Genomic DNA, 24,874 nt, shown 5'->3' on the forward strand with positions numbered 1-24,874 from the left:
GCATTGCCATGGCTCATGTCGAAAACAACAGTTTAGTTTTAAATATCGAAACCCGCACCAAATAAAGACGCTGTCAGCTGAAGCCATTATAGCACTCCATACTCAACAACAATTGCATGAAAAGCAACTCCCACCTATCCCACCGCTGCTAAAAAGAGAAAAGAAACCAGACAACGAAAACTTGACAACGCCACAAACACAAATTTTATCGACCTCAACCACTACGACAACAACAATTTCGAAATTAACTACAAAAGCTAAAAGAACAGTAACCACATCAACCATTAAAACAAATTTAAAAAGTACGCCTCCAACAACTAAGCCAACATCAACAACAACTAAGCCTACGACTACAAAGCCTACGATTCCAACAACCAGGTCAACAGCTACAACTAGTAAGCTTACAACTACGACCACTAAAACTTCAATTACGACAACTAAGCCTACAACAACAACAACTAAGCCTACAACTAGAACTGCAAGACCTACAGAGCCTTCGATGACAACATCAACTACAATGTCTTCAACGACAACTACAGCAACAAAAATAACTCAATCAACAAGTCCAACGACAAGACAGCATTCAACAACCGAAACAGCTAATGAACCTCCAGTCACGAAAGGTCAAACAATCCACACCTCCACAGAGAATATAGGAATATAAATCATTGACGACACCGAGCAACCGACTAATCAAAATATACCTGAAGCAGCATCTTTAACGATAGAGCAGCAGCCAGAGGCATCGATAAAAGAAGAAGCTCCGAAAAATGGCCTACCCAAAAACCCAGATGAATTCAACGACAAACTTAAATTCGAGATTAGAAAAATGCACGAGCAATACAAAATCAGCGTTGAAACTGAACACTAGAACAAGCTCGCTAAAGAAATCCGCGACGTATACTGCCAACTTTCTACGATAGAGAGAAACCAAGCTGTGATTTTAGCCCAAGGCAATGGTATTCTCGCTGCGTCAACACTTGGACTACCAATTTACTCGAGGCTACAAGGCTTTGGACAAATAATGGCACTTCATCAATGCGAAGTGAAACGTATTTTTGTCTCTGTAAAAGAATCAAAATGTGGATTTTAGCTATTATTTACCAACGAAGATAAAAACTGCACAATGGGAGTAGATGGATGATCTATTTATTATCCTTACTCCCATTATTTCTGCAAAACTCATTTGGAAAAATTAAACGGATTCTTGCACATCTGGGAAAATAATTCAACAGACGGAGATTAAATAAAACAAAAAGCAAATATCCACTTGCCCAACCTGGACTTCATCAAAGAATTTGAAGAACTACACACAAACGACCTCGACTATGGACTAAAGAGCCGCCCAGCACTCGAAACAATAGAAATGGGACAATTTAATATTCTGAACGATATCTTAGGCCGAGTGCAAGAATCAGAAGCAAATTCAGTATCTCATATAGTAATATCAGAAAAACAAGATAACCAGATCGGAACCATGTTTTCATGGTTCAACACATTAAAAATTCTTATTCTATCTATTATCGAATTTATTGCATTCCTCATATGCCTACGCATATTTCTCATATACGACCCGTACAGAAGAATCATGGAAAGAATCCAGCAAACTAGAAGACTGAGAAGATACGGAGTCAACCTGGAAGAGGCTCACGAGTTAACCTCAATGATTGCGAACTAAACCACTCAAGTAACAGAAGAGATTACTGAACAATCGTTTAATAGAATAGCGGCACCAACAACACTTACCATGGAAAAAATTGCACAATCGTGCCCTGCCCAACCAAGTGCACTGCAACAACTAAGTATTTATCCCAAAGTGGAAAAAATTTAGAAGTGGATCAACCTCGCAGATGTACAGGAAAACACACAACGTGCTCTTACGTTGTGGGTTTTGGAATGGTATGGGAAGACCTTTGCAGATGCTCAACGGAAACTGAATATAAAAACAACAAACCTAAAAAAAAAAAAATTGATTTGTCTTCACTATACCAGTAGTGTTAAAACAGCCACCGAACAATCAAGTGTTAAGTGAAAATGGAAGGTTTCAATGTAGTGAAGAAAAACAACGAAGAAACATTAGTGATGGAATGGGAGAGTGAAGAGGCAGTGCAACGTAGTGAAGCAACAGATGGTGAAAGGCAACAAGAAATAAATTACATACTGATCGAAAGTTACATTGAAACAGATAGTTAAACACAACGAGAAGGACTTTTCGGAGATTATGTTTATAGTCCACCAACGTTCAAATTCGATCCAAATGCAACACAAAAGACAACACCACCAAATTGTACCAACTGTGCAACGAAAACGCACCCCGGAGTGTGAAAGCGGAAAAACTGGACATAACAGATTTACTGAAGACTACGGAGCTGACCCAGACAAAGAAGAGGATGGCCAGACCATCGCACACAGAGCAGAAGCGGAGAACAACAAGCTCTTAATCAGGATATTGTGATATCACAAATAAGTTTGCAGCGTATTACAGCCTGGGAGAAACACCGTTAATGGTTGCAATCGCCTCCGGACATGAAGATTTCGCCAACTATTTATGGCGTAGTTCAAATGTCGCAAAAATAGCGAAGGATAACAGCACTGGGTTACTAATAGCCGTGTAACTACACGGCTCTGCACCTAGCAACAATATTTCGTCACTCTGACGTAATGAATATATTAATCAGATACGGAGCTAATACCGAAGGAATAGATTTAAACGGAAAGAAACCACAAGACTAAGCAACTGACAGTGTTCGAGAAAGCGTGTTTGAATACTGGAAACATCGTCAAAACCGAAAACGAAGGGCGCCCGATAGTGAAGAATTTTTCAATTAATATGGAAACCTTTAGGAACACCAATTAAAAAAATTATTCCCGACACTGCAAATTAATACAATAACACAAACACTACAAAACAACAACAATTATACACTAAAATAACCATGAACACTAATCTTCAAGACCATCATCATCGAGCATCTCGTCAAAGTTGCCGCGGTGACACATAAGGAAATCAAAAGTGGATGGCCTAATTTTCCGAACCAACACGGAAAAAAACAAAGACAATCAAGAATCACACACAAAACTTGAAACCTATCGTAGCATTCCGACTAAAAAGGAAAGTAGAAAATGATTTCTTGGCTAACACTCTGTATAGCCAATGGAAATGAATAACGGGAAAAGGGGATGTATTTTATATTTCATGTCTCTAACTATATACATAAGAGAACTTAGAAAGAAAACGGTGAAGGAAAGAATTTGGTCAACTGGTGAGAGATAAAATAAAAACAGGTATTCATCTAACTGCTGTTATGCTACATGCCGGAGAAGAAGAAGAAAAAGAACGAAATAGAAGGAAATTGGAGGACCAATTTCTTCTTGTTGAACAAGGGGTAGGGCGGAGGGATGTAACAGGCAGCGGCAGCTTCAACCCCACCTAGCAACAGCACCCCACCCAGTAGAAAGATCGTCACGTACGCAACCTTCCTTTAGGCTATCTGTTAAGTGAAAGTGAATAAAAAATCCTCCCATCTTAACCTTCAATGTTCAATATAAAAAACACAACTGTAACATCATAATCGGAACTGAATATAGGCAAATACACAGTTTGTAAACCTTTACAGTGCATTCACAATGAACACAAGTATATTTGAACCTTTTTACATGTAGAAGTATAAACTCATGGTATCACAGAGTCTTCACATTGAATACAAGTATATTTGATTCTGTTTACATGTAGAAGTAGAAACACATGGTATGACAGTGTTTTCACATTTAATACGAGTATATTTGATCATGTTTACATTTAGAAGTAAAAACTCATGGTATCACAGTGTCTTCACATTAAAGACAAGTATATTTGATTCTGTTTACAAGTAGAAGTAAAGATATAGCCTAGGCTCATATAAAACTCATAAATATCATTGAAAACAAGTATATTTGATTCTGTTTACATGTAAAAGTATTGATATAGACTAAGCCCATACAGTACCCACCAAACGATTAGGTACAACCCCGTTTTTTAGTGCATTCTTATGGCGCTACGGGTCTCAGGAAAACGTAATTATCTTTTTACTGGTAACGACTAAATTTGTTTTTATTTTTTCCTCTATCAGAAGAGAAAGTGCTCTAAAAATTATCTTTTCATGAAAAAATTGTACGAGTTACACCTAGGGCGCTAAAGTATCGTTCACATGATTAGGTACACCACTTTTCTCCCCATAAACGCCATGTTAATACCGGCGTTACCAAAAATAAAAATAAAAAACTTCAAAACATCCTTAAATTATTTTTTTATGCCAAACGACGCGTTTTTCTTTACTCTATTAGAATATAGTGCATGTTTTTGAATTATTTGAACTAAAAAAATGTTTTCCTACACCCCAAAGTTGTTACACTCAAATGTTTTACAGAGAAAATTAAGATTTGTGCTTACGCCACCAGGGGCACTGGGATCAATTTCAAGTGCTCGGATTTGTTTTCTTTAAACACAGCTAAATATTTCGTATCCTCCAAGTTATTTTCAGAAAGTACAGCATAAGGATTTGGGTACTATGGAATAGATCAAGGAACGGAATTGTTTGCTAACACTAAACCAAATTTTGCAATGGTTAAGCTTCTAAATAATGTGTTTGATGTCATGAATGGTCGTTGCAAAGAAGAATCAATAAATGCAAACAACTAGGAAGAGAAACGCAAGTACTTACGGCTATACAATTGTTTTTCCGCTGTATTAATAATATCTTTATCTTCCTTTATAAGACTCTGGTTTAATTGTCGATGCAACTGACATGACCGATGTAATTTGGAAGGAAGAACTTCTCACACCACTTATATCACAAACAACCATGGAAGCATTTCGATTAACTATATCTAGCATTATTGGTATAGTGGTTGATCTTCTCGGCGATAATTATACGTTTGTTTTGACTGGAAAGTTGAACCAGGATTGTATTTAGGTGCAACTTAAACAATTTAAATTTAATACTTTACCTTGTATGATGTAAAGTATTTCATTTAGAGATTCTTTGGAATTATTCGAAATGCTGGTGGCTCGAACGAACATCTGACTATCCATTCATTTTCACAACTGTACCGTCTTCTTTGCATATAATTTCCTGTCAAGGATGCGGTCAGCCACGGAAATGTCGACAAGGGAGAGCGACTAAAGATGCTGGTGTCCTACAAAGATTGCCTCCTCGCTAAATTTCGTAAGGAAAAAAGGGATACAGCAATTCTCCGAAAAAGTAAAAAGATAAAATACTTGAAAAATTGTTGGAGCGGGACCCATAAAATTCAAACGAATTAACAAGCGATACAGTATCGCCAATAGAGGATCCGTTAATTGATTTGGAATCTCCACGATTCCTTACAATTTCCTGAAAAGTTGATTAGCCTGGTGCCCATTCTGAAGAAGAAGTGTTGTCCTAAAAGATCAAGAAACATATGGTATATAACCTGTGTGCTTATTTTATCTACTCCCGGAAGGGGCTTTTAAAACGTCAAAGATTGTTTAAAGAAACTGGAAACATCGTTTGAGCTCCTTCCAGAAGACTTCTACGAGCACGTAGCAACATTGTGTTTAGAAAACGGCGTACTGCAATTTTGCACCAAGGAAATGTTTGATGTTTTTCAAAATTTTTGAAGATGCCTATCGTAAAGAGGTTATTAAAAAGCATTATAAATTGAATTATAATTAAATGAAAAAAAAACCACCGTGGTTGAATTTCACTCTGCAGGTTAATATTTCAAGTTACAACCTAGGGATTGGTTTGATAGAACAATATAAGTTCTGGATGAAAAGACAAAGGATAGAAAGGTTAAGATTCAAATTTGCTGCAAACCACACCGGAATGAAATCTTCCAAGATCTAATCACGATATAATAGGAAAGATACACTCTCGCGCTATCCCAGTCTCTTGGAAGAAACTGCGGGTGTTCAGTAAAGGGTCCCAAGATTCCCCGCTAGGTTCGCAAGTATAGGAGGCCCCTCGCCTCTCGGGGGTATAGTGAAAATTGGGGTTTTTCGTTCGTTATTTATAAAATTACCAATCAATGTGTCCAGAAATTGATTTCATTTAAGCTTAATTTAATTCCCTATCCTTAAATACCTAATTCATCTAGATTAGGCAATTATTTATATGTTAAATTTGTGATTGAAATTCACAATTTTTTGAAATTTGTGCCTTTCGCAACATTGCCTATTTCATTATATTAAACACGTTTGTCTTCTGTCTAGTCAGCAACTTTTACACCTTTGTTAAAAATGGATATATTTAATAAATATTGACGAATTCTATTTCTAATGAATTCTGCACTAGAGAGAGAGACAGACTGTATATTTCATCCTTTTTACATATCGAAGTATAAACTCATGGTATCACAGTGTATTCACGTGAAATACACGTATATTTGATTCTGTTTGCATGTAAAAGTATAGACTCATAATATGACAGTGTATTCACATTAAATACAAGTAAATTTGATTCTGTTTACATGTAGAAGTAAAGATATAAGCTGATATGCGTAAGCTGATATAAGACTCATTAATCACATTAAATTCAAGTATATTTGATTCTTTTTACATGTAGAAGTATAGATATAGCCTGTGATCTTATAAATCTCATGACTCACATTGAATACAAGTATATTTTATCCTTTTTACATGATGGAGTATAAACTAATGGTATCACAGTGTATTCACATTGAATACAAGTATATTTGAATCTGTTTTCACGTAGAAGTATAGATATAGCATGGGCTCACATAAAACTCACGATTCACAATGAATACAAGTGTATTTGGTCCCTTTAACACATAGAAGTATAAACTTATGGTATCACAGTGTATTCATATTCAATATAAGTATATTTTATCCTTTTTACATATAGAAGTATAAACTCTTGGTATCACAGTGTATTCACATTGAATACAAGTATATTTGATTCTGTTTACACGTAGAAGTATAGATATATTGTAAAGTTGAAGGTTGAAGGTTAAGAAAGGGAGGGGTTTACAATAAATTTTACTTCTCTAAAAAACAGCTAGCCTAAGGGAAGGTTGCATACGTGACGACCTTCTTGCTGGGTGGGGTTGCTGTTGACGGAAGGGGTTGCTGCTGCCTATTACATTCCTTCCCCCATTCGACAAGAAGAAATTGGTCTTCAAATATTTTCTCTCCGTCATCCGATTTTCTTCTTCTCCTTCCTTCTGGCATGTGGCATGACAATAGTTAGATGAAAACTTGTTTTTATTTTACCTGTCCCCAGCTTAACCTATTTCCTTTCCTTCGCCGTTTTCTTTGTTTGTTGGGCTATGTGTATATAGTTGGAGACACAAAATACAAGATATGTTCCTTTTTACCTTTATATATTGCCTTTATGCAAATAAGAGCGTTAGTTAATTAATGATGGTCTACGTTCCTTTTTTATAGGAATGCTACGATAGATTTAAATTTTTTATCTGATTTTCTAAATTTTTTTTCTTTTAGTTTTTTCTTGACGATTTTTTACGTCGGTCTTTCGTTTTCCATTCTTTGTTCGTTTTTGTCTTTGCATGTTTTGTGACGGCTTCGTAAAGAAAAAATAATGGAAGTTGATTCATTTGAATTCTTGCTGCACCACCGTGGGAATTTTGATGAAGTCCTGGAAGTTATGGAAGCGTTGTTGTTTTCATCGCCTTTTCGTTTTTACACTCGATTTCAACCCGAAGATAAAGAGTTGATAGTGCAACTCTTACTGTTTTCCTTGCTCAATAATTCCATATTATATAATTAATGCTCCTCCCTCGGCTTGTGCTTTTGGCTTTCGCAGAGTCTGGATCGGAGAATACTATTACGTGTTAGTTGGTTTTCCCTTTTTTTGTTATTCGCTGTTTTTATTAATATTTTTCCTTGTTTGTTTTTTAGCCGTCATCCTGGCTATGCGAGATACCGGGATCTTTATCCTCAACATCTCGCTAGGCTCTTGTGGTGGCTAAAATCAGGTTAGGATATTTTTTATCCTACTTCACGGTCTGCCGTTTTCCTACCCGACTATCTTCAGGAAGATTTTGAACGGTTCTTCTAGGAAGATGATGGAAATTCAATTTTGTTTCTGTAGTGTCTTTATTGTAGTGTTTTGCAGTGTATAGTAATAAACTTTTTTTGATCTTTAATTTTGTTTTTGTTTTTATTTAGCTTTTTGAAAAATTTGTTTATTGGATTTTTTTTTGCTGTCAAAAGCTTTTCTCTTGCGGGTTTTTTATATAGTCCCAATCTTCGAACACGTTTCTCTTTTGTCTATCAGATGCGTAATCCCGCGGGGTATCTCCGTTGACGTCCGTTATCTCTGTATTTGCTCCGTGTTCTATTAAAATACGCATTACGTTAACTTGACTATACATTGTGGCTAGGTGTAGGGCCGTATAGTTCCCTGGTTTAGTGTTCTGATTGATGTTGATGTTGTTGTTTTTTTGCACATGCTGACCTAGCAAGACCGTCATTTCCATATTTTTCAGCATAATGTAGGACGGTGCTGTTGTCCTTTGCCATTTGTGCGACGTTGGAGCTAATCCACCAATAGTTAGCCAAATCTTCGTGTCCGTAGGCGATAACGACCATTTAAGGAGTTTCCCCCAAGCAATTGTATGCTTCAAATTTGTGGTAATAATATCCCAAAATTCTAATCTAGAGCTTGTTGTTTTTCGCCGCTGCTTTGTGTGCGATGGTTTGGCCATCTTCTTCTATGTTAGGGTCTGCCCCATAGTATGACAGTTAATCTGTTATGTCCAATTTTTCCACTTCAACATTCTTATGAAGAAGGGTTTTTCCGTCGTATCTTTGGTTGAGAAATTCCGCCTTAGTGCGATAATCCCATGCGGCGGGACCCAATTTTTTTATTATGCGCTTCCTTATTTCTTCTCTTGGAGCATTAATCATCTCCAAGAAAATTTCTTGGTTACGCAACCGTTTGATGGCATGCACTCTTTTATGAACAGCGCCTGCTGTTGCTGCGGGGAACGTTAGATATGTAATCATCGCACAGTTGTTTGGTGGTGTTGAATTCGGGTCGAGTTGGAACGTCGGTGCTAAATACCCATAATCCTTGAAATCTTCTTCTCATTGCTTTTCACTGTCCCTTTCGATTACTACTGTCGTTTCGTTGCTATGTTTCACTGCACAACTATTTCTTTACCTTTGTACACTACGTTGAAGCCTTCCATGTCTGAGTTAGCACTTGATCGTTTCGTAACTGCTTGAGCACTACTAGCTTGACAGAGTCACTTCCAGTTTTTAAACTGTGTCGAGTTACAAAAAATTGTATTTTTAGTATTACTACTTTCGGATCTATTTCCTTTTCAACTGGTTTTATTAAAAATAAAACTTTTACTACGATACAATTTTTTTTTAGAAAAATTGTTAGTTGTCTTTAGAGTCTGGTTTAGTCAAACACTTGCAAAGGTCTTCCCATACCATCCCATAACCTACGACATAAGTGCATGTCGTGTGTTTTCCTGTGCATTTGCGAGCATGATCTTTTTCCCAGTTTTCTTCCATAATAGGGTAAATACTGCATTGTTTCGGTGCACTTGGTTGAGCTAGGCGGTATTGTTGGGGTTTTTCCATGGTAAGAGGTGTAGGAGCCGTCATCCTAGTGAATGGTTGTTCTATTTTTTCTTCTAATGGTTGAATGTTTGAATTTGCAATCTTTGAAGTTATTCGTGTGCTTCTTTCATACTGATTTCGTATCTTCTTAATCTTCTAGGCTGGCGAATTTTCTCCATGATTCTTGTGAAGGGGTCGCAAATAATGAATATGCGTAGGCAAACGATGAATACAATTAATCCGATAATAGGTAGGATAAGAGTTTTCAATGTATCGAACCATGAAAACATGGTACGTATCTGGTTATACTGTTTTTCTAGCATCACTCTGTCAGAAACTGATTTTGAATCTCATTCTTGCATTAGGCCTACTAAATCGTTTAGGATATTCAATTGCTCCATTGTTTCATGCACTGGATGGCTCTTCAACTGTAATCGAAGTCATTCAAGTGTAGCTCTTCAAACTCCGTGATAAGGTTCAAGTTTGGCATGTGGATGTTTGCTTTTTGTTTTATCCAATCTCCATCTGTTGAATTATGTTCCCAGGTTTGATGGAATCTATTTAAATTTACCAAATGAGTTTTATAAAAAAAAATCAGAATAGGGATGTATAGACCATCCGTCCACTCCAATTGTGCAGTTTTTATCTTCGTAGTTAAATAATCGTGAAAATCCACATTTTGATTCTTTTGGGATATAAAAATTCGTTTTGTTTCACCTTGTTGAAGTGTCATCGCTGGTCCAAAGCCTTGCAGTCTCGTAAAAATGTGTAACCCAAGCGCTGAAGCAGCAAGAATACCGTTACTTTGAGCCAGAATCACGGCTTGAGTTCTTTTTATCGTCGAAAGTTGGCAAAATAAATCGCGGATTTCTTTTGCAAGTTTGTGTTTGTGTTCCATTTCTATACCTATTTTATATTGCTCATGCATTTTTGAAATTTCGAATTTGATCTAGGGATTGAATTCATCTATATTTTCGGGTAGGCCACTTTCTGTTTCTCCTTTTATAGGTACCTCCGGTATCTGTTCTAGTGTTGAAGATACTGCCTCGGGTATTTCTTGCTGAGCTGTTTGTTCAGTGTCATCAATAATTCCCATTATTGCGTCTTTCGTAATGGTGTGATCTTTCGTGACCGGAGGATCTTTTATTTTTTCGGTTGTTGGGTGATGTGTTGTTGATTGGCTTATTAATTCAGTTGTTGGTATCGCCTTAGTTGTCGTTGATGATATTGTAGTGGACGTTGTTTCAGTTGTAGTTGAGGGCAATGTAGGCTCAGTATTTGTAGTTGTAGGCTTAGTTGTTGCAGTTGTAGGTTTAGTAGTTTTTGGCTTAGTTGTTGTAGTCGTAGGCTTTGTAGTTGTTGTAGGCCTAGTTGTCGGTGGTGTGCTTTTAACGGTTTTTTTATGGCCGTTGTGGCTATTGTGGTTTTAATTATTGTTGTGCTTAATTTTGCATACGGTTTTGTTGTCGTCGTAGTGCTTGAAGTACACGAAATAGATTTGTGTGTAGTGGGCGTGGTCAAGTTTTCGTTGTTTGCTTTACTTTCTCTTTTGAGAAGAGGTGTTATAGATGGGAGTTGTTTTCCGTCAATTGATTGTTGAGTGTGAAGCGCTATAATGGCTGCTGCCGAAAGCGTCCGTATTTGGTGCTGGTTTCGATATTCGAAGCTAAAATGTTGTTTTCTACTTGAGCCATGGAAATGGCCTAAACTCAGACGTCCTACTTTCAGTGTGAGACACTTTCTGTCTGACGCCGGTGAATGTAGGCCAGTTCTGTTGATGTTTGTGTTGAACTCATTCAGCACTAGATGGAAGCGTTATGATTTTCTGAGAAAAACATGGAAGACAACGTCTGAGTGATGACGCTGCGGCTCTCGACGTTGATGCAGAAAAGTTGGAAGATACGTTCCGGTCTGTGTGGTATCTCTGACAGAGTACAAGTGTTATTGAAGTACTGTGTAAAATTGAATTCTTGTGTTTTGGTAAGTGTCATTCAACTTATCTCCTATGCTAATCAGGAGTCAAAATACACACTCTACTCGAGTATTAAACTGACAAAACTCTTCTCTGATATTTTGTTCTAACAAGTTCTGTCTGTTGCCATGAGCTGTCCTGTGTGTTCGAAAGTGCCCTAAATTGAACTGGTGTTGGCGCATTCCTGTAGAATAAGCATCGTTGTGTTTGCTTTGATGCAAGCATTAGTATTAAACGGTCTTATGGAGATATCAGACGTATATTTGAAGGCTTGACTCTTATTGGTTACTTTGCTGCAGTTTCCTACGGATACTTGAGATTGAACTAGGGGATCGTTGCTTGTGATAAATGTTTTCAGTTCATCTTGACATTTTGTCCAATCTGTGTCACAATCCTAAACGGTTAGTTGCTCGTTAAGTCCGTGATGTGTAACACATTTTTCATTTGGATATTGTCCATTTTTCAACAACCCCCAGGCGATCATGCCCAAGATGATATTTCCACTGCTATGATTTGTTTTCAGGATACCTCCAAATATGGGGTGAGTTTATTGTGTCTGTAACCGCTTTTCGTTGTTCCAATCAAACTTCTTGCATGTCTTCCAGTGTTGCGTCAGGGAAATTTTCTACTACATCCGGGTTAGTGTTAATTGTTTGAAAAATCCATTGCTGATTTTTTTCATGTTTTCTTCTGCAGCACATTGATCCAATTTTAACGATTGGTCGATTCCTAAGGTAAAAAACATTTTTGATTTTTGAGAGATTAAACAACTATTTTCTTTTTCCAATATCAATCTAGTTGATTCTTCTGAACAGGTCGCAGCGAATATGCGATCTCCTTCCGTCTCCGTGATGCAGATGTTGCTATTTTGTATACGTATCGTCTGGTCGACGATGTATTCGAAATCCGACCTTGATGGTAGAGGATCATCTTTTGAAAGTTGGTTGTGGGCTATTATTGAGTTGCTGCTTCCTGGTTCGTAAGCAATATAGATGGTTGAATTCTTTTGTACTAATTTCCTTTCTTCTTCGATAACTGACAATTTTTCGGTGTACCAATCTTATATTTTTCCAGTCGTAGGAGATGCTGCATAGTCGAGTCCCAAGTTGTTCATCTTTTAATGAGCTGTTGAATAGAAATTGGACATCTTGAAGATTCCAACGTCTTGTCCTAGACTGATATAATTATCTATAGCCGTAAATACTGAAGTATCCAGGTTGGTATTTTGAAGGCATGTAGTTAGCGTGGTTTTGAACAATATCATATAAAATTTTTGTTGTTTCTGCAGGAAACGTAAAAAACGTCAGAGGGATTCCAACTTGTTAGAAAATGAACGCAAACTAGATGATGGTTGCCGAAACCAATAACCTGTGGCTACTGTTTTGTATAAACCCTCTACCACCGGCTAAGCTAATAAGTTAAGTGTGTTGAATGTCAATGGTTCACTTGAAATACAGAGTTCGTAGCATAGTGGTATGTTGTGATAATACTCTTATTATATATAACTAAAACATGAACATTAGACTAGTATGGCTTGACTTTACACGATCAACTCCAACAGGTTATGGGCCCAGATAACGGATACCAGTAAGATAAAACTGCATATTCTCTGGGACGTTATTTTTGAAAGTGAAATGTCAGGCTCAACGTCCAAACACTTTAGCACTCTGGTTAAAATTTATCAATGATTATCAATCAATTTTTCAATTTTATCTGAGGAAATTTTCATCGATGGAAGTTTGGTTGTAGACTACTGTTGGAATCCCATAACTTAATCAATACAGTAGATGGAATTGATTAATTACCCGCAGTAGTAAGTGACACAATGGTAAAAGTTTTGTTTTTCAAGTTATTACTCATGCACCTCTATGTAGGTAGAAGTTGACACCGAGATTTCCAATCAGAAGATGATTGATGAGTGGAAGGCTAAAGATGTAACTGCTCGTAATTTTCTTTTCTCCACGATTGAGAGGCAGCAACAGAGCACACTCTCTGGGTGCAAAACAGCCCACGAAAAGTGGGTGAGACTTTCTGCACAACATGCCTAAAATGCAGCAGAAAATAGACACCTTCTCATGCAACGGTTCTTCGAATACAAATACCAACCAGATCATTGCATCATGTCACACATCTCGGCTATCGAGCACATGGCATCTCAACTGAACGACTTGAACGAACCCGTCTCTGAAGGACAACTAATGACCAAAATTCTTTTAACTCTACCACCGAGTTACCGCCATTTCCTATCTGTTTGGGATAACGTTCCACCTGAAGATAGACGTATCCAATTCCTAACTCAACTACTTATAAAGGAAGAGAATGTGACAAAACTCTACAACTGTGGCCACATTGATGCTGCTGATCAAGCCTTCTTCTCGGGAAACCACACGAATTATCCACAACTTAAGAATAGTTTCGCTTAATCATTCTGAGGACAACGACAGACCTACTCTAGATGTGGCAGAAATAGTGTCGGTCCAAGAAGAGGTGGAAGAGATCCAAGAGGAGGTTTCAGTCACCCATACCGCAGAGATACACAGTGCTTTTACTGTAGAGATTTCAACCATGTTTATGCAAACTGCTGAAATCGCATCAGAAATGAACGTAAGGAAAAACCAAACAACAACTTCTCAAACTTTGCCACATCTAATCAATCCTTCTACGGCCCATCAACTAACGAACAAAAAAAGAAGACTACACAAGAAAGGAACACTGACTTCAGCTACCAGTCCTATCAGAGTGAAATGACAAGTCCAATGAAAACTCTCCAACCGAGCCATCCAGCTATAAAGAGGCAGTAACGTCAGCTGACGCACACCAGTGGGAAAGCAGAATCACAGACGAATATGATTCATTAATGACACCATAACACCATTACCATCAGGCAGAACTGAAATAAAAGCTAAATGGATATTCAAGGTTAAACGTGGACTAAAAGACAACCCACCCCGCTAGAAAGCACGGCTTCTTGCTAAAAGGTTTTACTCAATGCTAAGAAATAGACTACCAAGATACGTTTGCACCAGTTGTCAAACTAAATTCTCTTCGGACTGTTCTAGCTCTTGTTGCCGCCAAAGAGATGGAGATGACCCAACTAGATATAAAAACTGGCTAAACACTAAACTGGATAAAAACTTCTCTATGGCAACCTAGATGAAGAACTATATTTGGAACAATGGGATTCATAGTACCTGGAAAACAAAATGAAGTGTACAAACTTCAAAAATCCCTTTACGGACTCAAACAAGCTCCTCGTGCCTGGAACACAAAATTTAACCGTTTTTTGGTTCAATTTGGCCTTAGTCGCTGCCCATCCGATCACTGCGTATACTACCGATGTCGAGAGGAGGAAATTACTGTTGTTCTCATATTCGTCGATGGCGGTTTGATTTGCAGCAATCGTAAAAACACACCTAATGCCATTCTTGAACATCTTAATACTAACTTTGAAGTTCGCTCATTTCCAGCCGATCGATTTCTAAGTCTCGATATCATTAGAGATCTGCCACTCTTAAAACTGCTTCTCACTCAAGGTGACTTCATAATCCAGATTCTTAGGAAACTCAACATGGAACTCTGTCATCCCAAACTACTACCTGCGCATCCCAACTCCAGACTAGACGCGTCCATGTCAGGAAAAGACGCAGGGGAATATTCCAAAATGCAATCTCTTCCTTATTGTGAGCAAGTCGGCAGCCTTATTGCAATATTTGATCAGCCACGTCTGACGTGATCTTCTTATGGTCTTCCCGATCATCCGTGGATGGGAGGAGGGAGGGTTGGAGCCTAGGGATAGAGTCCGGTAAGGATTAGGAAGGCTTGGTATCGAAGGGTTGGTGGGGTGTAAGGGTGCCAACGGTTCGCAAAAACCAATGGTTTTCCGAACCGTAATCGCATCGCGGATCAAAAAATCAAGGATCCGAACCGCGCCGAACCGTCCCAGATCGGCACAGGCGCGGTTTCGGAGCCAACAAAAGAAATACGCTCCGTTTCGCACCGTACCGATGGATTTTTTTGTGGGATGGGGTTAAATAATATGCACGTAGATAATTGTCGACTGCTGTCAGTGCTGTTCAGTGTTTAGATTGCTGTTTCAAATAACAATATTAAAAGTTATTTTTCTTCAGTATGCCCAAAGAAAATTCGGCTAAAACAAAAAAACCGTGTGCGGCCAATGCTATAGCATATAATTTGCCTCGAAAGGCAAAATTAAAAGTCAATAAAAAGTAAGTTGTTTTAGGTTATTTGTTTACATTTGGTTTGTCATCTAAAAATGTTTTTATTTGTGTTACTAGTGCTGTAACTGTAATGCCTATTGTTGAGACGTCTGGCGAAGCTACTGAGGCTAACTCTAGTGTTAATGTCATTGATCTAGAGCCGGAACCAGAAAGGGTTTCAAAACAAGTAGATAATGACAGCATACCCAACGCTCTTGCTTCAAGTTCGGTTTTAAATGGTGATAATACAGCAAATAGTATTATCCATGATGCTCAAATAGATTCAGTTGTAGACATGGTAGCTGCAAGCTGGGCTGAATTTGACGCAGAAAGCCGGAATGGTCAAGAATTTGGGGACATTCCTGATTCATTGGCTTCAGAGCTACCTGGCTCAGAATTGTCTGATTCCACTAGAGTTGCTCAGGATGTGGAAGAAACACCAGGTAGACTTTATATCTGCTTTATAGAATAGCCAAAATAATACTAATTCAAAGGCCCTGTCAGATGTAGAAAATGTTGCCACAAATTTTTAAAATAGGAAAAAAAGGGTGTCTTGGGTCGGGAACTATTTTCAATTTGACGAGCTTAAAAATAAGAATATTTGCCAGCTTTGTGGGTAATTAGCAATTATGGGTTTTAAGCCGCAATCCTATTGTAAATTTATTTTGTAATCTATAGTTTCCAATACAATGCTTCTAAAAGCCAAGGAAGTACCACTGCCATGGAAAGACATTTAACGGGAATCAAAGGGGGTCATGGATTTTTGAAAGGATCGACAACTAATCTTAGGGCATTTGATTCCAACTTAATAGCGAAATTGGTAATAATAGTTTTACTGTTTTCTTTTTTTATATTTTGCCAAGTGTGACTTTTCTAACGAATCTTAACAGCCTTATTCTCAAGAAAATTTACGTCGATGCATAGCTCACTGGATAGCAATGTCCGACATACCTTTTTTAGAAATCGAAAACCCTTTTTTCAAACAAATGATTCTGCGTGCCACAGAATTTCAGCTATCATTGTCACGTTCATCTGTACAATCAGACATCGAAATGCTCAATTTATTCGCCAAAAACTGGATAAAAACTAAAATTCAGGTAGAAAACTTAAAGATTTATTGTTTTAAAATTTAGTAAGGTGTTTATTTGTTAAGGAAATTCCGTCGAGGATATCATTCACCATGGATGTAGTCTCCACCAAGTATCGAATGTTTCCCTTCGTTGGAATTACGATGCATTGGATTCAAAACGGACAGATGAATGATTTATGCCTAAGTTTAACTCATCTGAAAGGGCCTCATTCTGGCGAAAATCTTTTCGATACTTTTATTAAAGTGGTTGACAAAGATTTCGGTATACTGCATAAGGTAGAAGTAGTCAGCAATTCGAAGTGTTGTAGTACGTAAATTTTTACTCTATATTTAACTATAGATAATGGTGGTTACTACTGATTCGGCCTCATCGAATTTTTCATTTATGCGTCTTCTTAGCGATTATTGCATTTAAAAAAATTTTCATCACATTAACCGTACGGGATCACGCATAAGTTGTTTTTCGCACATCCTGAATTTGGCTGTGCAAGCCTTTTTGAAAGCGGCCAACATAGAACTTTCACAAACAGAGGAAGGGCTTGATTTGACGCTAGAAGATGAAGACGAATTTGAAAATGAGGACATTTTTGCTTCTAATAATATCATCAGAAAGGTATAATTTACAAAAATATACAAAAATATCCTCTTCCATATTGTGTTGTAAACGTTTTAAACTGGACAGCTTCGCAGAATTGTAAATTACATAAGGAGTTCTGATCAGCGAAGAGAGCTTTTTGAAGTAAGCTGTAAAGAAGTTATAATCGAGCCCTTAGAATTACTCATAGACTGCGCCACTAGGTGGAATTCCTCTTGCGCAATGATTGAAAGAGTTATTTTTATTTTGGTTATCGTTATTTCCCTTAAATATTTTCCGCTCTTTAGGCAGTAAATCGATTTGTACCGAAGTTTAGTGGGAGTTCTGCAGACAAATTTCCTCTTAGCAGCCGAGAATGGGACTTTTTAGCGTCTATGTTTGAACTTTTGAAGGTAATCTGAAATTTGCAGTTACAAAATAAGTTTAATTTTCGGTAATGTACAAATAAAAATATTCACTTTTCTTCATAAGGATTACCGAATGACTGGCGAGGCTATGGGAAATGCTAAATTTCCAACGATTTCTCAAGTTTTTCCGTTTTTCCGTTTATTACTTCATAAGCATAATGCTTATATAGGCTGAAAAACAACAGAAAAACCAAACATTACTGCTCTTGTATCAACTGGCTAGCCGAAAGCGCTGATTGAAGCGGTTTTTGAAGCCCGAAACAAGCTCATAAAATATTTTTATATGGCAAACAGTTCGGAATCGCTTCACTTTCTGGCTACAAGTATAAGTTTATTAGAATTTTGGAAATATCTTCAAATTAATGATTCGGTTTTTTAAATTAAATTGTGTAAAATGCAGTTCTCGACCCGAGGTTTAAACTCAAGTATTTCCAACAAGCTGGATGGCCATTAAGAAAAATCAATGAAATGCGAGAGAAAGCAAACAGTTTTTGGGTTTCGGTATACAAACCAATTTCTCACGAAGACCAAGGGGTTTGCTCATAAAAAGAAATGACAATTGCAGAAATTCTTTGGTCCGTTTGCTCGTCTGAGGTAATGATTAATTGTGTTATTATTGGCTGTGTATTGAATTAAATATGCCCATCGCATTAGAATTTTCCCCCGACAGACGATGAAGAAAACATCACTTCTGACGAGCTCGAATGTTATTTAAAAGAACCAATAGTTTCAGCCCATTGCTTTACGGACATTATTAATTGGTGGCAGGTTTGCTTATTGAAATTCTCTTTGGGAATTCTTTAAAAATTACTTTATATCATAGGGCCAAATTAATAGTTATCCTGCGTTGTCGAAAATGGCGATGGATATTTTGGCTATACCTGCCACTTCCGTACCTGTCGAAAGGGAGTTTTCCGGCTTGTCAGACATAATAACGCAAAATCTTGCAAAGCTTAATCCCGTCACTATCGAAACTTTACATGAACTTAAGGGATATTTGAAATTCGTGGGTGAAAAATTGCTGCAACAAACTTTATTCAAATAATATGATGAGTGCAAGTGTCTCGTTATTTTTGTTGCAATAATATGACAAACATAAAATACCATTTCGTGTTCCAATATTTTTTTCAATAATTACGCAAGATCTTACGTTTACATATAGTAGAGACGTTTTCATATAGTAAGTTTCACTTCGGTTCCGGTTCGGATCGGGTCCAGACGGTTTTACTTCGATCTAACCCCCAAAGAATCGCACCGATCGAGTTTCGTTCCGATAACGACCCAAACCGATGACGGTTCGGTTCCGGTTCGGTTAGTTCCGAACCGTTGGCACCCTTAGTGGGGTGTAATGAGGTACATGGTATACTCGACACGATTTTGGGTGGGTTTATTCTAAAGGACACTAACATAAAATCTACGATATTGCAGGATACATGGGAAAATTAAGGGGGGCAATCAACGCGTGGGGTTTTAATACTAGGGACGCGAGAGGAGGGCTGCTGCTTCTCTGTGTTGGGCTAGGCTACGAGGACGTGAAATGGGTGGGATGAGGTATGGTTGTTTGTTTAACCCTAGCCGCCCTGTGGGACGGCAGGGGTTGGGGGCGGGGGTATATTGACAATGGTGACAGGAGCAGTTGGGGCCAAGTTAATGGTTGCTTGGGGTCCCCACTCGATGTCTCGATGAGCAGACTGAGGTAGCGTTAACCAACTGCACGGGTTAAAGTACCGACAGCCAGGGATTTAAAGACCCAGGAGGGAACCGAGTCCGCAGAATCGGAAAGCCGGAGCAATGTATACTCCTACTCCCGACATGATGCCGAAGTTTCGAAGCCAGTATCCGATCCTTGCCATGAAGAAGGCGTCTTGTGCTTGTCCGGGGTGGACGAGGACTGTGTTGACGTGTCGTTCGCCCGACATTTCTGTGACATAGCCCATCTGTATGTACGCCAGAATGTCGGCCATGATGGTTGAAGCACTAAGGGGATGCGACGTTATTGTTGGGTGCAACTGCAGTATCATGCCAAAAGAGTTATCGACCTCCAGGGGCATAGTGTCGATGAAACGGTGGCCTTGTATCTCTAGGTTGGGGTTGATTTGCATCCAGGTGTTGTTCTTGAAGGTGTGGGCTTTGCCGTTAAAGTTGACGAAGTTTGCGTGCCAGTAGCAATCGGAGTACTTCGTGAGCTCCCAACCTTCCACGTTGATGGTCTGGTTGCCCCACCGAGGTTGGGCTCCACATGGTGTGAAAACCGTCTCGAAGGTGACGTTGCTGGGAAAACACTGCAACACGGATACGGATGCCACGACCGCCAGTAGCTTGGTGCATAATTGAAGGTCCAGATGTTTAGCGGCTAACCATCCGTCGTACTGTGCAGTCGACGTAGCGGCATGGTAGGCGGTTTTCCGGCTTTCGCATTGCAGGTTACGAATTTCTCGGGCTAAGTGGTTTGAAATGTCCGTTGCGAAGTCCTTGATGCATTGTGTATGACTGGCGTATTCAATCTCCGCTCGTGTCAGTTCGGACAGTGCCATCTTTGTCACGGCGTCCGCGTTATTGGGCCTCATCTTTACGAGATCGGTTCCCTTGGTGGCTTCCCGAACCACGATGACGAATCTGTCCATTCCTAGAACTGGGTGGTAGGCTATGAGGTTTCCTCCTCCGCAGACGGAACTGTTTATCATTGAATATATAAAATCCAGATGCTTAATTGGGTCCCAAATACGGAAGGTAGTGTCGTTTTCGGTCGAGTACTTGACGCCCATTCCCTTTTCGATAACCCTTAACTCACATGGCTTCGCTTCCTTCCAGGAATCGTCCCAGACGAGGGTCACGATTTTGTGTTTGAAAGAACCTTTTATTGCTCTTCGGATGTCGCTAAGTGGAGAGCTGATGGTACAATTCGGGCATTCGCTCTGTAAGGTCACTTCTTCGAGGCGACAGTTGGTCATCTTTTCTGTCGCCGTCCGCAGCCAACTGGTTTCCACGAATGGGTGGCCTTCCAGGGCGAACGAGTTGGGACCTGTTATATCCATCGCCTTTCCTCTACATTGTCGTGAGTCTCTCATCCTTCAGCACGTTGCTGCATCCTCTTGGATGGGGTTGCGGCCGTAAGACACTTGATTCCATTGCATGAAGTCCTTGTACACTGTGGTGTTGGCTATCCACATGCTACACGTATGGCCAGCAAAGCGTTTAATTTCTGGTAGTGTAGAGTAGATAGCGTACGCAATGGGTACCGGTGGAGTGGGGAAAAAAGCAGTCTTCTTCCGTGAACTCCAGGAATCCCAGGTTTGCCGTGCCATCACAATTACACACGGTAGCGTTGAATGCGGTCAAGGGGGTTAAATACAGGAGGGCGAGGAGGGACATCAACAATAATCTAGGCAAGTGAAGATACGATACGGTGAATGGCACGAAATAACGAGTAAAATAAGGAAATGCATAGCAATGATACATAGAGAAGTCACGGATTTTATTCTACGGTGCGGTATGTAGTGAAAACGCACATGGTTAACTACGCATGATGAACTGTTCATATGGCGGCTACTAAAATATATTTAGACATCTAACATTTATACGAGGGAATGCGCTACGTGTCACGGCCATTGGGGGGTCTAAGAGCGCTCCATGGCCCTAGGCCACTACGGCACTTGGGGCGGGGTGCTACGGGGGGGACTGGTGGGGCTACTGGCTCTAAAGCCGTTAAAGGGAGTCGTTCCCGGGTGAAAGAGGGGTCTATGTTTGGCCCATTGTGGAGGTTTGAAGTTATCGCTCCTTCTGGTAAGGGGGATGGACGGACGTCGAGGTTTATCAGATCCTGTTCTTTCTGCAGAGCTTACTCTTCATCCGTTGGGGGTGGTGCTTCTAGTTCGTTGGTGAGCTCCTGTGGTATGGGGTGATCACGGCCTTCTTGGAAATCTACGCAAGGATCTTCCTTCCAAATCATAGATTCATACAGGGGTTTGATCCTGTTTACGTGCACCAACTGGGTCTGTTTTCCCACGCAATCTTGAATTTCCACTGTGTGGTTATTGTTGATTTTTGCGACGCGTGACGTTTCTTGCTTGTGCCTGCCATTGGCGTTCTTACGTCGATTAGCACCTTGTCACCGATGTTGAATGCTTGCTCACGAGCCCGCTTGCCGTACTGGGTCCTTTGCTGTTCCCTGGCTTAAGTCAAGTTTGCTTAAACCAATACGAAGGCCTCGTGAAGATGTTGCATTAGCTGGCTTTTGTAGTCGGATGGGATGATGATGTTTGCTGGCTTTTGTCAAAATTGGTCAATGGGCACTACTGGATCGCAACCATGATTTAGAAATTAGGTGGTTTCTAAGGTGGAGGAGTGTACAGAGTTCCTGTAGGCAAAAGCAACTGGGCCTAGCACTTCTTCCCATTTAGTGAAACCCTGTTCCATGTATTTTCGTAGCATTTTTACTACGGTTTTGTTGAATCTTTCGGTTAAGCTATTAGTCTGTGGATGGTACGCAGTGGTCCTCAACTGTTTAATTTGTAGTGTCTTACAAAGTGAGGAGAACAGCTAGGACGTAAAAATTCGGACCACGGTCGGTGACAATGACCCTTGGGGGACCATGATACAAAATGACTCTATCTACAAGCGCCTTGCTCGTTGAAAGGGCGGTCTGGTCTGCTAGAGGGATAACTTCTACCATTTTCGTGAAGTAATCAGTAATTACTAGGATGTGATTGTTCCCTAGCAGTGATTGTGGTTGAATTGGTCATAAGAAGTCTAGCCCTAAGGGTCCTGAGGTGAGATCTAGGGGAATTAGGAAGGCCCGAAGATTCGATCGTCGTTGGAGGGCGCAGGGTTTACAAGCGAGGCCAATTAACCGGAATTTGGGATATAAAATCGGCATTCTCATTGACTCGACTTTGCCGGTACTTTATCGAGTATTTGAGGTTGGCCAACATAATTGACCATCTTCCTAATCCACCCGACTCGTCTTTAAACGTCTGCAACCACTGCAGCAGATGATGGTCACTGATGATAACGAATGGCTTGTCCTGAAGGTAATGGCGGAAACGCTTTATACCGAAAATCACGGCAATGGCTTCCTTCTCGATGGTAGAGTACTTAGTTTCTGCTTTATTCAGGTGTCTACTGGCGTAGGCGATTGGTTGGTCTTTCCCGTCGTGTATTTGGGACAAAACGGCTCCTAGTCCGTAATCGCTGGCATCAGTGTAAATTAGGAATTCTTTAGTGAAATCCGGGTAGGCCAGAACAGGGTCGGTCATCAGGCATTTCCTAAGGAATTCGAAGGATTTTTCTTCAGCGGGCCCCCGTTTTATCCTGTCCTGTGGATTACCTTTCGCTTGATGTATGAGGGGGTGGGTGACTGTGGAGAACCCCTTGATAAACCGTCGGTAGTATGACGCTAACCCCAAAAAGGACTGCATCTCTTTAACGGTAAGTGGTTTTCTGTAATTTACTGGGGATTCGATTTTGACGGGGTCTTGTGCTACGCCATCTGGTGAGATGACGTGGCCGAGGTACTAGACAGATGTCTCTAAAAATCTACATTTTGATAATTTCACCTTGAGGTTTGCCTCTTCAAGTAAATAAAAGATTTTCCGCAGGTTCGATACGTGTTCTAAGGGAGTCTTAGAGAAGATGATAATGTCATCTAGGTAAACCGAGCAAGTCTTTCCTATCTCTTCCCTAAGGACAAAATTCATCAATCGTTGGAAGGTTCCTGGGGCGTTAGTCAAACCGAAGGCGAGCCGATTCCATTCATACTAGAAAACAGGCAGTGTCGAGAGATTGCTTGACGTCACTATTCTCGCTCTCCACCACGCATGCGGATGATAGAGGTATTTTCGTTTTAACAGCCACCATCATTGTTGGTTTGTCATCGTTTTGGAGTTGATCAGACTCCCTCACTCGATATACTCGCCTCTCACGACCGTCGATCATAAACTTATGTTCATAAAGAGCGTCTAAACCTAATAGAGGAGAGTGGGGTCAATTGAGACACAGGGCAATTGAAACAAAAATTGTTTCTCTCGCCGTATACCCAGAATTTTCTTGAAAAAGTTAGGGTTAATACAATGAGGGGGTTTACAAGTTTAGAAAAATTTGCGAGTTTTTTTATTCAAAACTTTTTAAGATATCTCAAAAAAACGTTTTTTGTTCTCCGTCTGTTAATTTTGCGTTTTAAATTTGTTTGTTTTAACCCCTAAAACGCTACGCTTTAGTAATAAAATTAGTTTCAGATGATTTGCAATTCATTTTTCTCCAATTTAATATCATTGAATTTTTCCCTGCACTCTTAAATAATTTTGAATAATTAAATGTAACGATGACCCTATTGCAGGGCAATTGAAACACTTTGTTTATATTCCCTGTCTGCGACTGGTTGCATTTTTTTGCAAGTATTTGACGTAATTCATTTAAACAAATGTAAATAATCATATTAACACAACTATAACACTTGTATTCGCTGTTTGGGATTTATATAAAAAAGCATGTTGCTTAATGGTTTTTTTTATTTAATTATTTTAATATTTTAAACTAAACTACGATATAATCTAAGCACATTTTAAAAATCTGTAAATCGCATAGTATCTATTGGTAAAATTTGATCACACTAGCAGTTGTGGCTGCTGAGATATCGTGATTTTTATTTTATGTGGGTATAAAGAACCCGTACGAAAATGTAAGCTAGTCCCTTGTGAGGAACTAGGTAGCTGTCTGCTTTCATGCATACTGTTGCATAGATGGTTTCCCCTAGCATGGGTTTTCTCTGAAACATACTTGCTGTTTCCTGCTCTGCGCTTACTAGTTATCCACTAATATGCGCAGTTAAGGCGTAGGTAGGTATGATATGATGAGTAGGAAACGGACATACACTAGTGAGTTCTATATTTGCATGATCAGCTAGGGTTTTCACTAGCTTTAGTTCGTCTATATATATTACCTCCCTTCCCCCTCGTCGCTCAATAAATGAAATACAATAATTTGTTATTAATGCTACCTTTAATTTTATTAAGTGGTAA

General features: G+C 39.3%; 1 pseudogene; it reads right to left on the reverse strand.

The window, feature by feature from the left end:
• Positions 1-19,429: 19,429 nt before the first annotated feature.
• Positions 19,430-22,530, reverse strand: LOC116919302 (annotated as a pseudogene).
• Positions 22,531-24,874: the final 2,344 nt, after the last annotated feature.

The sequence above is a fragment of the Daphnia magna genome, linkage group LG3, assembly GCF_020631705.1.
Source record: "Daphnia magna isolate NIES linkage group LG3, ASM2063170v1.1, whole genome shotgun sequence".
NCBI lineage: Eukaryota > Metazoa > Arthropoda > Branchiopoda > Diplostraca > Daphniidae > Daphnia > Daphnia magna.